The sequence below is a fragment of the Triticum urartu genome, chromosome 3A (genome assembly GCF_056163025.1).
Source record: "Triticum urartu cultivar PI428250 chromosome 3A, HENAU_Tu73, whole genome shotgun sequence".
NCBI lineage: Eukaryota > Viridiplantae > Streptophyta > Magnoliopsida > Poales > Poaceae > Triticum > Triticum urartu.
This window is the reverse complement of record NC_141875.1, coordinates 536,950,548-536,969,016: the sequence shown is the minus strand read 5'-3', so window position 1 is coordinate 536,969,016 and position 18,469 is coordinate 536,950,548.

Sequence of the window (18,469 nt, the reverse complement as noted above, 5' to 3'; positions counted from 1 at the left end):
CTGCACCTCTCTCCACATTTATAGATAAGGCTTTGCCTCATTCATCCTTATCTCCCACTACCTCATTGTTGAGCAATTAAAAAAGGAAGTCTCTGGAACGATCTGGCATGGTGGCCGCTGCCGGCTCCATCCATCCCCATGCCTCCGCCCAGTCCGACCACCAGTCACCACCACGCCCCACTCCTCCTCACGTTATCTCTCATCTTTCTCGAGATATCATTTTTTGATGAAATTCTCGAGATACCATTTTTCCGATAAAATTCTCGAGTTATCATCAGTTTTTACACATGGGATTACTCATGCATGGGTCAATCACAACAGGTGTTTTGAAAAAAATGCATCTTGATGTTCCGTGCAATGCACAGGCATCTTGCTAGTTTGCATATAATTCCAAACACCACATAGACATGGTCTTTGACCATTTTACAACTATGTTAGTATCATTGTTAGCGGTCAGCCGATGCAAGTTATAGCCTCAGGTGTTTTAACCTTTTTTCAGTAATGATATCTGGCGATTGATCGTCATGAGCTCAATCCAGGCGAATCCCACGTAACCGTCAGATTTCCATCCGACGGTGGCCTATTTTTAAGCCATAGTATTTGACAAAACCGCCACCCTTACACACATACATTAACTGTGTTGCGAGCGTTTGCCACTACCATGTCTCCCAGCGAACGTTTGTTGGGGATTGGAGTTAGCACCGATGGCGGTTCGTAGTCGTTCCATGCTCGGGCGTTGAAATTTGTAACTGTTTTAGATTAGAATATACTACTCCTCTGGTGCTAGTAGTAGAGCAGAGTCCTACTCCACTACTCTATATGCAAACTAGGGCATAGTAGTAGGTACTGTAGGAAGTACTAGTACTGTGACCACCCAAGCAAGTTGTGTGGCATTGATATGACCATACGCTGCTGGGATGTGTCTCGTAAGTCAAGCGGCATGCTGTTGTCATCATCACCTGTCCACTTCCCGCAGCACATATTCGCTTCTCCATCTTTGTCCGCACATAATCGTCCAATCTTCCATCCCCGCTAAGGCGCCTCCCGCCTCTTCCGAAACTCAAGCACTAACAATGGCAGAACCAAGCAGCATCCACCAAAAGAGTGGCTGGAATTCACTCCCCACAGAGGTAATCAAGCTCATTGTTTCACGTGTGGACAATCTCAGTACCATGCCACTCGCCGCGTGCTCGTCGGGGCTGTACTGTTTACTCAATGCCCTCATGCCAGAGCTTTTTAAGCCAGCTCCTTGCTTGCTGATGCCGCCTGATCTTTAGAAACGGCGTATCATGCATCATAACGATCGTAGGGTGGCGAGCGTCAACCCCCTTGACTGTGATCCGATCCCCGTCACTCTCAACTACATTAACGATATGTACTGGGTCGACATGAACACGTCTTGGATGGTGCCCGTCGATGGTCGCGACAGCTGGATGCTCGTAGAGGTCTACACCCGGTGATTGATCCCCCTTCCTTCGATTAACACTGCGTTGTTTTGGCATCGCGGCCTAGAATACTCAGAATCTTACAGTAGCTGATGTCTACTACGCAATGTTATTCTTGTAGACTCGTGTTGGGCCTCCAAGCGAAGAGTTTTGTAGGACAGTAGCAATTTTCCCTCAAGTGGATGACCTAAGGTTTATCAATCCGTGGGAGGTGTAGGATGAAGATGGTCTCTATCAAATAACCCTGCAACCAAATACAAGAAATCTCTTGTGTCCCCAACACAATGGCAAATTGTATAGGTGCACTAGTTCGGCAAAGAGATGGTGATAAAAGTGTAATATTGATGGTAGAAATATATTTTTATAATCTGTATAAATGAAAACAACAAGGTAGCAAACAGTAAACGGGCACAAAAACGGTATTGCAATGCTTGAAAATGAGGCCTAGGGTCCGTACTTTCACTCGTGCAATCTCTCAGTAGTGCTAATATAATTGGATCATATAACCAACCCTCAACGTACAAGGAAGAATCACTCCAAAAACCTATCTAGCAGAGAACATAAGACGGAATTGTTTGTAGGGTACGAAACCACCTCAAAGCTATTCTTTCCAATCAATCTATCCTAGAGTTCGTACTAAAATAACACAAAGCTATTCTTTTCAATCGATCTAACCAAGAGTTCGTACTAAAATAACACCAAAGAAAATTAGATTCATAATATTCAATCCAACACAAAGAACTTGAAAGAGTGCACCAAGATTTCTACCGGAGAAACAAAGACAAGAACGTGCATCAACCCCTATGCATAGATTACCCCAATGTCACCTCGGGAATCCGCGAGTTGAGTGCCAAAACATATATCAAGTGAATCAACATGATACCCCATTGTCACCACGAGTATTCAATTGCAAGACATATATCAATTCTTCTCAAATGCATAAAAGTATCCAATCCGATAACAACGAAATCTCAAAGGGAAAAACTCAATTCATCACAACAAGATAGAGAGGGGAAAACACCATATGATCTGACTATATTAACAAGGCCCACGATACATCAAGATCGTGACATCTCAAGAACATGAGAGAGAGAGATTAAACACATATAGCTACTGGTATAAAGCCTCAGCCCCGAGGGTGGACTACTCCCTCCTCATCGTGGTGGCCGCCGGGATGATGAAGATGGCCACCGGATATGATTCCCCCCTCCGGCAGGATGCCGGAAAGGGTCTAGATTGGTTTTCGGTGGCTACAGACCCTTGCGGCGGCAGAACTTCTGATCTAGGTTAACCTCGAGGGTTTTCGGAATATTTGTGAATTTATAGGGTAAAGAGGGGGTGCAGGAGGCCAGCGAGGTGGGCACAACCCACCTGGGCGTGCCTGGGGCCCAGGCACGCCCTGGTGGGTTGTGCCCCCCTCGGGGCACCCCAGGTCCTTCTCTGGCCCATCCTGGGTGTTCTGGTCCATAAAAAATCTCTAAAAAGTTTCGCGATGTTTGGACTCCGTTTGATATTGATTTCCTGCGATGTAAAAACAAGCAAAAAACAACAACTGGCACTAGGCACTGGGTCAATAGGTTAGTCCCCAAAAATGATATAAAGTTGCTATAAAATGATTGTAAAACATCCAAGAATGATAATAAACAGCATGAATACTTCATAAACTATAGATACCTTGGAGACGTATCAGCATCCCCAAGCTTAAGGACGGTAAATGATAAAAGAAATAATTTATGAAGTGTGAATGCTAGCAAAGTGCATAAGTTTGATCAATAATAATTTCAATCACTCTTCCTAGCATCATAACAACAATTCTTTTTTATAAAACCTCTCATGTTATAGTAGCAACCAATTCACATGTTAAGGTTCAAACAATTGAATTCTCTTGAAACTGAACAACCTATGTTCTTAGTCACCAAGCAATTGCAATTCAACTTATTCAACGGAGTTTAAGTAAGAGCTCCACACACTCAACCATCTTATAGTCTTCTATGATTGCTAACACTTGCCGCATACACATGAGCAAAACATTTCAACCAGACACATAGAAAGATCAGGGCTTATTGTTTTGCCTCCCAACATATTCACCTCAAGGGTGATGTCAATAGTAACTCATGCTACCCATATTCAACTGGATATATGTGCCTAGATCTTTCCTCACCACATGATGCTTGCCAAAAAATAAAAATAAAAAGGAATAGAGAGAAGAACTTTGACTCTTCGCATAAAAGTAAACACATAAAAGTACAAGATAGGCCTTTCGCAGAGGGAAGCAGAGGTTGCCATGCGCTTATTTGTTTATATGCTCAACCCCTTAGTGCAAAAGAACGTCATGTTGTATTGCCCCTTGTGATCACAACCTTTATTATGGAGTCTGTCGCTTTTATTCTTCACCATCACAAGTTCATACAACGCTCAATTTTCTCTTACACTAAATGATCTCACACTTTTAGAAGCAATTTTTATTGCCTTATTGCACCGATGACAACTTACTTGAAGGATCTTGCTCAATCCTTAGGTAGGTATGGTGGACTCTTGAAGATAAGAATTGGATTTAAGGGTTTTTGGATGCACAAGTAGTATCTCTACTTGGTGCAGAATTTTTGGCTAGCAAGGATGGGGGCAAGCACCACATGTTGAAGGATCTATGAAAATATAACTTCTATGTGAATATGAACAAACATAAACCATTACATTGTCTTCCCTGTCCAACGTCAACAATTTTGGCATATAATATTTTGATGGGGGCTCACAATTACAAAAGATTTCCAAGATAGTGTATTTGCATGTGAAAGTTCTCTTCCTTATACTAATTATTCGTGAATTGCTTGTATGACCAATATTGTGATTGTCAAGCCTCAAAAGATTTCACTTTCTAAACCCAATGTGAAGCTACCACTAGGCATGATATGATTTCAACTTCATGACATTCAATTTATTCGACAATTTACTCATAGGATATAAGTGAAGCACAAGAGTAAATGACAAGCTACTCCAAAAAGATATAAATGAAGATCATGAGCATAATATTTCTTTCTCTAAAATTAATTTAAGTGAAGCAAGAGAGAATTTCTTCAAAAGTACTAAAGCACACCGTGCTCAAAAAGATATAAGTGAAGCACTAGAGCAATTCCATAGAAAAGAGCTTCGTTGACGGTATGTGAATGCCGCTTACCTAGCCTCCCTGACAACTATTTGAGGACTCTATTTAATTTAAAAACTTTCATATCTAAGTATTTTATTAAAAAAATCAAGCATAAAAAAATAAAATGTCATTCCAAGAATAGCACAACTCATGTGAAGAAGCAGAAACTTAGGCTCAACCGATACTAACCGATAATTGTTGAAGAGGAAAGGTGGGATGCCTATCGGGGCATCCCCAAGCTTAGAAGCTTGAGACTTCTTGAAATATTATCTTGTGGTGGCTTGGGCATCCCCAAGCTTGAGCCTTTTTGTCTCCTTAATTCTTCTCATATCATGATTTTCCTAAATCTCAAAAGCTTCATCCACACAAAACTCAACAAGAACTCATGAGATAAGTTAGTATAAACCAATGCAAAAATCTTATCATTCTCTACTGTATAAAATCACTAAAATTATTATTCAACATTGCATACTAAATGCCTCTGCATATTTAATACTCCTATCCTCAAATAGAATCATAAACAAGCAAACATATGCAAACATAACAACAATCTGCCAAACCAGTACAATATGTAAAGAATGCAAGAGTATCAATACTTATTAAACTCCAAAGATTATGAAAATTTACCACAATGTAGAAAATTTATCAAATATTATTTTGCAAACAATTTCAACATTTTATCACATTCTGAATTTTCTAGGGAATTTTTGCAACAATGGTAAACTTTCTGTTTTCAAACAGCGACATGTAGACTTGTAAAATGAGCATAGTAAAGGCTATCAATGCCACTGTTATTGAAATAAAAGATGCAAAACATTATTCTAAATAACAGAAAGCAAATCCTAACAAAATAAATTGACACTCCAAGAAAAACACATATCATGTGACAAATGAAAACATAGCTCCAAGTGAGGTTACCGATAATGTTGAAGACGAAAGAGGGGATGCCTTCCGGGGCATCCCCAAGCTTAGTTACTTGGATCTTCCTTTAATATTACCTTGGGGTGCCTTGGGAATCCCCAATATTATGGTCTTATCACTCCTTATTCTCCTCATATCGACTTCTCACCCAAAACTTGAAAACTTCAATCACACAAAACTTAACGGAATTTCATGAGATAGGTTAGTATGATAAAGAGCAAACCGTTTCACTTTTGGTACTGTCAAAGACAAGATTCATAATTTTTTCCACACAATGCCTAATGTAGCATATCATTTCCACAATTTATATTGAGCAATATAATCCATAGAAACTAGAAAACAAGCAAACTATGCATTGAAAACAGAATCTGTCAAAAACAGAACAGTCTGTAGTAATCTGTACTCAAACCATACTTCTGCTACTCCAAAAATTCTGAAAAATGGGAATTCCTGGGTAATTTGTCTGTTAATCTTCTGAAAAAATAATCAGCATTTTATCACGCTTCTGTTAAAAATGAGAATTGTTTTCCTGAGCGGAAAAGTTTCTGTTTTTCAGCAAGATCAAATCAACTATCACCGTAAGCCATCCCAAAGGTCTCACTTGGCACCTTATTGAAACAAAAGCAATAAAACATGATTACTACAATAGCCTAATCATGTGAACACACAAAAACAGTAGGTAAAAGTTTTGGGTTGTCTCCCAACAAGCTCTTTTCTTTAATGCCTTGTAGCTAGGCATGATGATTTCAATGATGCTCGCATAAAAGATAAGAATTGAGACATAAAGAGAGCATCATGAATCATAAGTTCCTCTCTCATAATAATTTTCAGTAGCATCATGAGTAGATTCATCAATATAACTATCACACAAAGCATCCCTTTCATGATCCATAAGCATAGTATTTTATTACTCTCCACATAAGCAATTTTATTCTCATTCATAATAGTGGGAGTATCATAGGAAACTCGAATACTATAAATTGTTCCCACATTAAAAGTGTAATGTTCAGTGAAAGGATATTCGAAATTATGACAGTAATTATCACTACTTTTTATAACATAAGTACCATCACAATAATCATCATAAGTGGGAGGCATGCAATCATCATAGCAAATTTGATCATTCAAAGTAAGGGGACTAAAAAGATCATCTTCATTAAGCATAGCTTCCCCAAGCTTGGGACAAACATTAATTGCAGAAAATAAATTCTCAAACATGTCATTATCATCAAATATAGCATCCCCAAGCTTGTGGATTGGCGTATCATAAGCATGATCACTCTCATCATTAATAGTATGAATAGCACCAATGGTATAACAATTGCTATCATCATAATTTCCCAAGTTGGTGCAAAAAAGATTTCCAAGATTATAAGAAGTGTCATTATCTTCCCAATCATAATCATCACGACAAGCAATAGGCATATAAAATCATCATCAATATTGCTTTCAGACATTGTGCCATAAGACATAGAAGCAATATCATCATCGAGTGCATCATCCTCCATAATTATTTTTGATTCATTTTCATGAGGCACAAAAATAATAGGAGCAACATTATTTGGGAGAGATACCTTTTTACCTCTATTCTTTCTTCTTTTCTTTTCCTTTTCTTCTTCACCACCTCACATATGGGTTTAATTAATTTTTTAAAACTTCTTATTGATGAGATGGGTTGAATAGGGAGCTCCTCCTCGTCACCTATTTCATCATGAGAGACAATAGGAGGGAAAGTGGAAATCTTTGCCCTTTCATTAGTACCCCTTTTATATTCTATTGGTTTTCCCATCCTTCTATAGTTGGTAATGTAAACATTCTCATTGCAATTTACCATGCAAAACATATAGATATCTTTAAGATTAGTTTCAATGTCGTCCGTGAGAATGTATACTTCAAACCAACTATTTTTATATGTCAATTCCTCACTCCCCAAGAATAAACAAAGTTCATTATAAAGTTCTAGGGTGATCAAGTTATTGCAATATTTGGACACGATTCGATCATGAAAAAGCACGCATTGGAAATTAAGATGACCAACTGCTACCTCTTGAGCATGCGTTGGTTTTCCCTTGAAGAGGAAAGGGTGATGCGGCAAAGTAGTGTAAGTATTTCCCTCAGTTTTGACAACCAAGGTATCAATCCAGAGACAACGCACAAGTCACCTAGTACCTACACAAACAATCAAGAACCTTGCAACCAGCGCGATAAAGGGGTTGTTAATCCCTTCACGATCACTCGCAAAAGTGAGATCTAATAGAGATAGTAAAGTAAATATTTTTGGTATTTTTGTTGTATAGATTGGAAAGTAAAGATTGCAAAATAGTAAACGAGATGCGGTGTAAATAAAAGAGATGTAATATAATAGGAAAGAGACCCGGGGGCCATAGGTTTCACTAGTGGCTTCTCTCAAGATATCATGTATTATGGCGGGTGAACAAATTACCGCCGAGCAATTGATAGAAAAGCGCATAGTTATGAAGATATCTAAGGCAATGGTCATGAATATAGGCATCATGTCCGTGTCAAGCAGACCGAAACGATTCTTCATCTACTACTATTACTCCACACATCGACTGTTATGCAGCATGCATCTAGAGTATTAAGTTCATAACAATAGAGTAACACATTAAGCAAGATGACATGATGTAGAGGGATAAACTCAAGCAGTATGATTTAAACCCCATCTTTTTATCCTCGATGGCAACAATACAATTCGTGCCTTGCTGCCCCTACTGTCACTAGGAAAGGACACCGCAAGATTGAACCCAAAGCTAAGCACCTCTCCCATTGCAAGAAAGATCAATCTAGTAGGCCAAACTAATCCGATAATTCGAAGAGACTTGCAAAGATATCAAATCATGCATATAAGAATTCAGAGAAGTACCAAATAATATTCATGGATAATCTTGTTCATGAATCCACAATTCATCGAATCTTGGCAAACACAACGCAAAAGAGTATTACATCGAATAGATCTCCAAGAACATCGAGGAGAACTTTGTATTGAGAATCAAAGAGAGAGAAGAAGCCATCTAGCTAATAAATACGGACCCGAAGGTCTGTGGTAAACTACTCACGCTTCATCGGAGAGGCAATGGTGTTGATGTAGAAGCCCTCCGTGATAGATTCCCCCTCCGACAGATCACCGGAAAAGGCCCCAAGATGGGATGTCACGGGTACAGAAGGTTGCGTCGGTGGAAAAGTGGTTCTGTGGCTCTCCCTGATGTTTCTAGGCTACAAGAGTATATATAGGTGAAAGAAGTACGCCGGTGGAGCTACGAGGGGCCCACGAGGGTGGGGGTGCGCCTACCCCCTCAGCGCGCCCTCCTGCCTCATGGCTTCCTCGTGGAGTTCCAGACTTCGACTCCAAGTCTTCTGGATTGCTTTTGGTCCAAGAAAGATCCTCGCGAAGGTTTCATTCCGTTTGGACTCCGTTTGGTATTCATTTTCTGCAAAACTATAAAATAGGCAAAAAAACAGAAACTGGCACTGGGCCTCCCGTTAATAGGTTAGTCCCAAAAATAATATAAAAGAGCATATTAAAGCCCATTAAACATTCAAAACAGATAATATAATAGCATGGAACAATAAAAAATTATAGATACGTTGGAGACGTATCAAGCATCCCCAAGCTTAATTCCTGCTCATCCTCGAGTAGGTAAATGATAAAAACATATTTTTTGATGTGGAATCCTACCTAACATAATTATCAATGTAATTTTCTTTATTGTGGCATGAATGTTCAGATCCAAAAGATTCAAGACAAAAGTTTGATATTGACATAAAAATAATAATACTTGGAGCATACTAACAAAGTAATCATGTCTTCTCAAAATAACATGGCCAAAGAAAGTTCATCCCTACAAAATCATATAGTTTGGCTATGCTCCATCTTGGTCACACAAAATATTCAAATCATGCACAACCCCAGTTTCAGCCAAGCAATTGTTTCATACTTTAGTATTCTCAAAAAAATTCAACTTTCACCCAATACTTGAGCATGAGGCATGGACATAGCACTATAGGTGGAATAGAATGGTGGTTGTGGAGAAGACAAAAAGGAGGAAGATGGTCTCACATCAACTAGGCATATTAATGGGCTATGGAGATGCCCATCAATAGATATCAATGTGAGTGAGTAGGGATTGCCATGCAACGGATGCACTAGAGCTATAAATGTATGAAAGCTCAACAAAATAAACTAAGTGGGTGTGCATCCAACTTGCTTGCTCACTAAGACCTAGGGCATTTTGAGGAAGCCCATCATTGGAATATACAAGCCAAGTTCTATAACGAAAATTCCCACTAGTATATGAAAGTGACAAAATAAGAGACTCTTTATCATGAAGATCATGGTGCTACTTTGAAGCACAAGTGTGGAAAAAGGATAGTAGCATTGTCCCTTCTTTCTTTTTATCTCTTTTTTTGTTTGGCTTCTTTGGCCTCTTTTTTTCATTGGCTTCTTTGGACTCTTTTTTATTTCCTCACACGGGACAATGCTCTAATAATGATAATCATCACACTTCTATTTATTTACATCTCAAGGATTACAACTCGATACTTAGAACAAAATATGACTCTATATGAATGCCTCCGGCGGTGTACCGGGATGTGCAATGAATCAAGAGTGACATGTATGAAAAAATTATGAATGGTGGCTTTGCCACAAATACGATGTCAACTACATGATCATGCAAGGCAATATGATAATGATGGAGCGTGTCATAATAAACGGAACGGTGGAAAGTTGCATCGCAATATATCTGGGAATGGCTATGGAAATGCCATAACAGGTAGGTATGGTGGCTGTTTTGAGGAAGGTAAATGGTGGGTTTATGGTATCGGCGAAAGTTGCATGGTACTAGAGAGGCTAGCAACGGTGGAAGGGTGAGAGTGCGTATAATCCATGGACTCAACACTAGTCATAAAGAACTCACATACTTATTGCAAAAGTCTACAAGTCATCAAAACCAAGCACTACATGCATTCTCCTAGGGGAAGGGTTAGTAGGAGTTAACCATCACGCGATCCCGACCTCCACACATAAGGAAGACAATCAAAGAAACACCTCATGCTTCAAATTTGTTACACAACGGTTACCATACGTGCATGCTACAGGACTTGCAAACTTCAACACAAGTATTTCTCAAATTCACAATTACTCTACTAGCATGACTCTAATATCACCATCCTCATATCTCAAAACAATCATCATGCATCAAACTTCTCATAGTATTCAACGCACCTTATATGAAAGCTTTTATTATACCCATCTTGGATGCCCATCATATTAGGACTAGTTTTATAGCCAAAGCAAATTACCATGATGTTCAAAAAGACTCTCAAAATAGTATAAGTGAAGAATGAGAGATCAATAATTCCTATAAAATAAAACCACCACCGTGCTTTAAAAAGATATAAGTGAAGCACTAGAGCAAAATTATCTAGCTCAAAAGATATAAGTGAAGCACATAGAGTATTCTAATAAATTCTGATTCATGTGTATCTCTCCCAAAAGGTGTGTACAGCAAGGATGATTGTGGTAAACTAAAAAGCAAAGACTCAAATCATACAAGACGCTCCAAGCAAAACACATATCTTGTGGTGAATAGAAATATAGCCTCAAGTAAAGTTACCGATAGACGAAGACGAAAGAGGGGATGCCTTCCGGGGCATCCCCAAGCTTAGGCTTTTGGTTGTACTTGAATTTTACCTTGGGGTGCCTTGGGATTCCCCAAGCTTATGCTCTTGCCACTCCTTATTCCAAAATCCATCAAATCTTTACCCAAAAACTTGAAAACTCCACAACACAAAACTTCAACAGAAAATCTCATGAGCTCCGTTAGTATAAGAAAATAAACCACCACCTTAAGGTACTGTAATGAACTCATTATTTATTAATATTGGTGTTAAACCTACTGTATTCCAACTTCTCTATGGTTCATACCCCCCGATACTACTCATAGATTCATCAAAATAAGCAAACAACACACGAAAAACAGAATTTGTCAAAAACAGAACAGTCTGTAGCAATCTATAACTTTCGAATACTTTGGTAACTCCAAAAATTCTTAAATAAATTGGTGGATGTGAAGAATTTTTCTATTAATAATCTGCAAAAATAATCATCCTAACCGCACTTTCCTGTAAAAAATGAAAGCTAATCTCGTGAGCGTGAAAGTTTCTGTTTTTTACAGCAAGACCGCAAAGACTTCACCCAAGTCTTCCCAAAGGTTCTACTTGGCATAAACACTAATTAAAACATAAAACCACATCTAAACATAAGCTAGATGAATTATTTATTACTAAACGGGAGCAAAAAGCAAAGAACAAAAATAAAATTGGGTTGCCTCCCAACAAGCGCTATCGTTTAACGCCCCTAGCTAGGCATAAAAGCAAGAATAGATCTAGGTATTGCCATCTTTGGTATGCAATTCTTCAGTTGAACACACATAACCCTTAGGAGGTTCTTTGGTTTTGTTAATGATCAAACTCCTAGGCAAGAAATCAAGAAATTCATTTGTAGCAAAAGGTTCCTTAATGATATAGAAAAAGTTGGGGTGAACACTTATTGATTTGAGGTATTCATTTTCCTTACTAGAAGATTCACCCTTATTTTTAGTAACATAGATAAACTTGGCCACTTTGTTAGGATGAGGATTTGAGGTATTTTTAACGAAATAAAAAGCGGACCCCAAGTTGGTAATAATATCTTCGAGTTTATCAATTCTAGTGGAATCTTGATGTATCTTCTCATTAACTATGAGTTCATTCTCCCTAAGATTTTTCAGAGTAACTCCTACCTTAGATCCATATTGGGTAATTTGGTTGTGGATCTTTTTGTCCAAATTTTCTATTAACTCTATATTGGCAATTTTATTTTCAATAATATCAAGCCTTTGCATCACATGTTCCAAAGTTAAAATAGTTCCATTGACCAAAAGAGGTGGTGGGCCTAACAAATCTATCATAGCATTATAAGAATCAAAAGTATGGCTTCCAAAGAAATTCCCTCCGGTAATGATGTCAAGAACATATCTATTCCAAGGAGTGATCCCTACGTAAAAATTGCGAAGAAGAACGGAAGTGGATTGCTTTCTAGTAGATCTATTTTGAGCATTTCAAATTCTAGACCAAACATCTTTTATATTTTCTCCCTCCCTTTGTTTAAAATTGAGAACTTCATTATCAGGAGTATTAACAATGATAGGAGGATTGGCCATGAAGGCGAAACAAATGGTCTAACACACGGACGCACAAGAAGCACGTGAAAAGAGGCAAACGGAAGAGGGGCGAAGAAAAGGCAAAGGTTTTCGAAAATCATTTTAGAAGTGGGTGAGAGGAAAACGAGAGGCGAATGGCAAATAATGTAATGCGAGGGAGAAGAGTTTATGATGGGTACTTGGTATGTCTTGACTTGGCGTAGATCTCCCCGACAACGGTGCCAAAAATCCTTCTTGCTACCTCTTGAGCATGCGTTGGTTTTCCCTTGAAGAGGAAAGGGTGATGCATCAAAGTAGCGTAAGTATTTCCCTTAGTTTTGAGAACCAAGGTATCAATCCATTAGGAGACAACGCACAAGTCACCTAGTACCTGCACAAACAATCAAGAACCTTGCAACCAACACTATAAAGGGGTTGTCAATCCCTTCACGGTCACTCGCAAAAGTGAGATCTAATAGAGATAGTAAAGTAAATACTTTTGGTATTTTTTGTATATATTGGAAAGTAAAGATTGCAAAACAGTAAACGAGATGCGATGTAAATTAAAGAGATGTAATATAATAGGAAAGAGACCTGGGGGCCATAGGTTTCACTAGTGGCTTCTCAAGATAGCATGTATTATGGTGGGTGAACAAATTACTACCGAGCAATCGATAGAAAAGCGGATAGTTATGAAAATATCTAAGGCAATGATCATGAATATAGGCATCACGTCCGTGTTAAGTAGACCGAAACGATTCTGCATCTACTACTATTACTCCACACATCGACCGCTATCTAGCATGCATCTAGAGTATTAAGTTCATAAGAACGGAGTAACACATTAAGCAAGATGACATGATGTAGAGGGATAAACTCAAGCAATATGATTTAAACCCCATCTTTTTATCCTCGATGGCAACAATACAATACGTGCCTTGCTGCCCCTACTGTCACTGGGAAAGGACACCAGAAGATTGAACCCAAAGCTAAGCACCTCTCCCATTGCAAGAAAGATCAATCTAGTAGGCCAAACTAAACCGATAATTCGAAGAGACTTGCAAAGATATCAAATCATGAATATAAGAATTCAGAGAAGAACCAAATAATATTCATAGATAATCTTGTTCATAAATCCACAATTCATCGGATCTCGGCAAACACAACGCAAAAGAGTATTACATCGAATAGATCTCCAAGAACATCGAGGAGAACTTTGTATTGAGAATCAAAGAGAGAGAAGAAGCCATCTAGCTAATAACTACGGACCCGAAGGTCTGTGGTAAACTACTCACGCTTCATCGGAGAGGCAATGGTGTTGATGTAGAAGCCCTCCGTGATAGATTCCCCCTCCGACAGATCACCGGAAAAGGCCCCAAGATGGGATGTCACGGGTACAGAAGGTTGCGGCGGTGGAAAAGTGGTTCTATGGCTCTCCCTGATGTTTCTAGGCTACAAGAGTATATATAGGCGAAAGAAGTTCGCCGGTGGAGCTACGAGGGGCCCATGAGGGTGGGGGCGCGCCTACCCCCTCGGCGCGCCCTCCTGCCTCATGGCTTCCTCGTGGAGTTCCAGACTTCGACTCCAAGTCTTCTGGATTGCTTTTGGCCCAAGAAAGATCCTCGCGAAGGTTTCATTCTGTTTGGACTCCATTTGGTATTCATTTTCTGCAAAAACTCTAAAATAGGCAAAAAAACAGAAACTGGCACTGGGCCTCCCGTTAATAGGTTAGTCCCAAAAATAATATAAAAGAGCATATTAAAGCCCATTAAACATTCAAAACAGATAATATAATAGCATGGAACAATAAAAAATTATAGATACATTGGAGACGTATCACCAACCTTATTGCAAAGTCCACAAGTAAAAGGACAAATAGAACATAATTTTGTAGCAAATTCATCTATCACTTTGAGCAAAGAATTGGTTCTATCATGTTTATGCTCCTTGCAAAATCTATCTTCCCTATAAGGCACGTCTTCACAAACTTTAAGCACTCCACAAAAATTGGCATGCTTATAAGAAACATTTTTTGTCATGACTTGTGCAATCATCATTAGAATTTTGGATATTCAAAGAATTCATACTAACAACATTGCAATCATGCTCATCATTCAAATATTTCATGCCAAACATTTTATTGACTTCTTCTTCTAACAATTGAGCACAGTTTTCCGATCCATCATTTTCAAGAAAGATATTATAAAGATGATCAATAATATGATGCAACCTCAATTCCAGTTTTCTTTTTATAAACCAAGCTAGTGATAAATCAAGAAACTAAAAGATTGAATTGCAAGATCTAAAGATATACCTTTAAGCACTCACCTCCCCGGCAACGGCGCCAGAAAAGAGCTTGATGTCTACTACGCAACGTTATTCTTGTAGACTCGTGTTGGGCCTCCAAGCACAGAGTTTTGTAGGACAGTAGCAATTTCCCCTCAAGTGGATGACCTAAGGTTTATCAATCCATGGGAGGTGTAGGATGAAGATGGTCTCTCTCAAATAATCCTGCAACCAAATACAAGAAATCTCTTGTGTCCCCAACACACTCAATACAATGGCAAATTGTATAGGTGCACTAGTTCGGCGAAGAGATGGTGATAGAAGTGTAATATTGATGGTAGAAATATATTTTTATAATCTGAATAAATAAAACAGCAAGGTAGCAAATAGTAAACGGGCACAAAAACGGTATTGCAATGCTTGAAAATGAGGCCTAGGGTCTGTACTTTCACTAGTGCAATCTCTCAACAATGCTAATATAATTGGATCATATAACCATACCTCAACGTACAACAAAGAATCACTCCAAAGTTCCTATCTAGCGGAGAACATAAGACGGATTGTTTGTAGGGTACAAAACCACCTCAAAGCTATTCTTTCTGATCAATCTATCCTAGAGTTCATACTAAAATAAAACAAAGCTATTCTTTCCGATCGATCTAACCAAGAGTTCATACTAAAATAACACCAAAGCAAATTCAGATTCATAATATTCAATCCAACACAAAGAACTTCAAAGAGTGCCCAAAGATTTCTACCGAAGAAACAAAGACAAGAACGTGCATCAACTCCTATGCATAGATTACCCCAATGTCACCTCGGGAATCCGTGAGTTGAGTGCCAAAACATATATCAAGTGAATCAATACGATACCCCATTGTCACCATGAGTATTCGATGGAAAGACATATATCAAGTGTTCTCAAATCCATACAAGTATTCAATCCGATAACAACGAAATCTCAAAGGGAAAAACTCAATTCATCACAACAAGATGGAGAGGGGAAAACATCATATGATCCGACTATATTAACAAAGCCCGCGATACATCAAGATCATGACATCTCAAGAACACGAGAGAGAGAGAGAGAGATTAAACACATAGCTACTGGTACAAACCCTCAGCCCCGAGGGTGGACTACTCCCTCCTCATCGTGGTGGCTGCCGGGATGATGAAGATGGCCACCAGAGATGATTCCCCCCTCCGGCAGGGTGCCAGAAAGGGTCTAGATTGGTTTTCGGTGGCTACAGACCCTTGCGGCGGCGGAACTTCTGATCTAGGTTAACCCTGAGGGTTTTCGGCATATTTGTGAATTTATAGGGTAAAGAGGGGATGCGGGAGGCCACCGAGGTGGGCACAACCTACCTGGGCATGCCCTGGCGGGTTGTGCCCCCCTCAGGGCACCCCCAGGTGCTTCTCTAGCCCATCTTGGGTGTTCCGTCGCATAAAAAATCTCCAAAAAGTTTCGCGGTGTTTGGACTCCATTTGATATTGTGATTTCCTGTGATGTAAAAAACAAGCAAAAAACAACAACTTGCACTGGGCACTGGGTCAATAGGTTAGTCCCAAAAAATGATATAAAGTTGCTATAAAATGATTGTAAAACATCCAAGAATGATAATAAAACATCATGAATACTTCTTAAATTGTAGATAGGTTGGAGAGGTATAAGTAGCCAACATGATACCAAGGTTGTAATCTGCCAAGTGCCCACAAGATCTGCAAATTATAAAGACTTCAAGCTAATTGCGTTCTTCAACCGTGGTCTCGACTATCTGACAGGTCATCGCGGTAAGTGGATAAATCTACACGTCCATCGTAGTATCATACATCCTCCATGGTTCTCTGATGCCATTGAACACAAGGGCTTCATTTACGCTGTGAACTCCTTCTATGGCTGGACGTATTGCTAGCCTACTCCGGTCATTGCTACAAACGACTGTTACAACAGTATGTTACTTTCCTATGATATCATGATGGCTTGCTTACATTACTGTCAACATTTTCTGAAAAATATATTCATGCTCATGACATGTTGTTCTTAAGATTGACTAGAGTACGAGCCCCATTTTATTTGACTCCAACTTGATATGATATTGTAGGCCGCCTGGTGTCCCTACCCTTCCTAATCCCAGAACCTTCTAAAGAAAAGCGACATGGCAGTTGCAGGTGGTTCCTCACTCGATCAGACGACGGCGAACGATTAATGATCGTTCGCACGTACCGGACGTGTTGTTTCACGGAATACAATCACAGTCACTGCAAGGTCTTTGAGTAGGATCCCAGCTTCTCTGGGCCTTCAGGATTTTTTGACTGGAGTCTAGTAAGTAGCCTTGGTATACGCTCTTTGTTTCTCGGACCGAATTATCCGATTAACCAGGAGATAAATGATGGCAAGGATCATGCATGATGGCAGCGCAGTTTCGTTCATCGGGCAAAATTATGTGCACACAACATAGCATGTGTATCTACATGCACCATACCCTGATATGTGCCGCCACACTCTGCAGCCCAAAGTAGGAGAGAGGGTCGCAAGTATCAGACTTTGACCTATTGGCTGGAGTTTCCCATGTCAGGCACCCATCTGGTTCAAGTCGTCAGCCAATCTCCACAGCTTAATAAATAGTAACGTCTAACTGAGCCAGTTAGTTAGATGCGTACACTTGGTGTAGTAGGATCTTCATTTAGTTTGATTCATACACTTGTTCTTCTTTGGTAGTCCTTTTGTAATGATGGCTGATGTTTGGTTTGGAAGAGAGAGTTGCGTCTTTACACTTCTGGCCTGCTTACTGCTTTTGTTGCACCCCCAGCCCTGGTTGCTGCTGTTGTTTTCAATGTACAATCAGTAGTATATTTCGTCTGTTGGTTGAACAAATGTGTTGTTAGAATGACAAACACAATGTTTTGGAAGTCGTTGAACGGTCCGATCCTTTAGCGAGTACTCCCTCTATTTCAGTTTACAAGTCCTGCGTGTATACCTAGGTTGCCAATTTTATCACCATAATATAAACTACATAACACAAAAATTATACTGTTTGAAAATAGAACATCTGAAGTTTATAATGGTATGTTTTTTGTAATATATGACTTCTATTAGGTTGGTCAAATTGAAGACCTAGGGGTACATGCACGCCTTGTAAACCGAGAGAGAGGGAGTACTATTTTTGGTACGGAACACATATTCCACTTGTCGATAACATGCAACCCACTGATGAAGGCCCAATAGAGGAGCCCATAATTAACTGGAAGGGAGGCTCTCACATGAATCCGGCCTAGGTACCTGCTCATGGTCCCCTAAACATAAATAAGTAAATAAATAAATAAAGCTAAATGCTCATGCACCAGTTCTTTAAATTCACGATTTGAACAGTCAAATTTTAACAGGAGGATATTATTTCCTATGAGAGTGTCGTTACATTCAGTCGATATTATTCTTAGGCAAAGATAGCAACCAGTCTTCTTTATCCCAC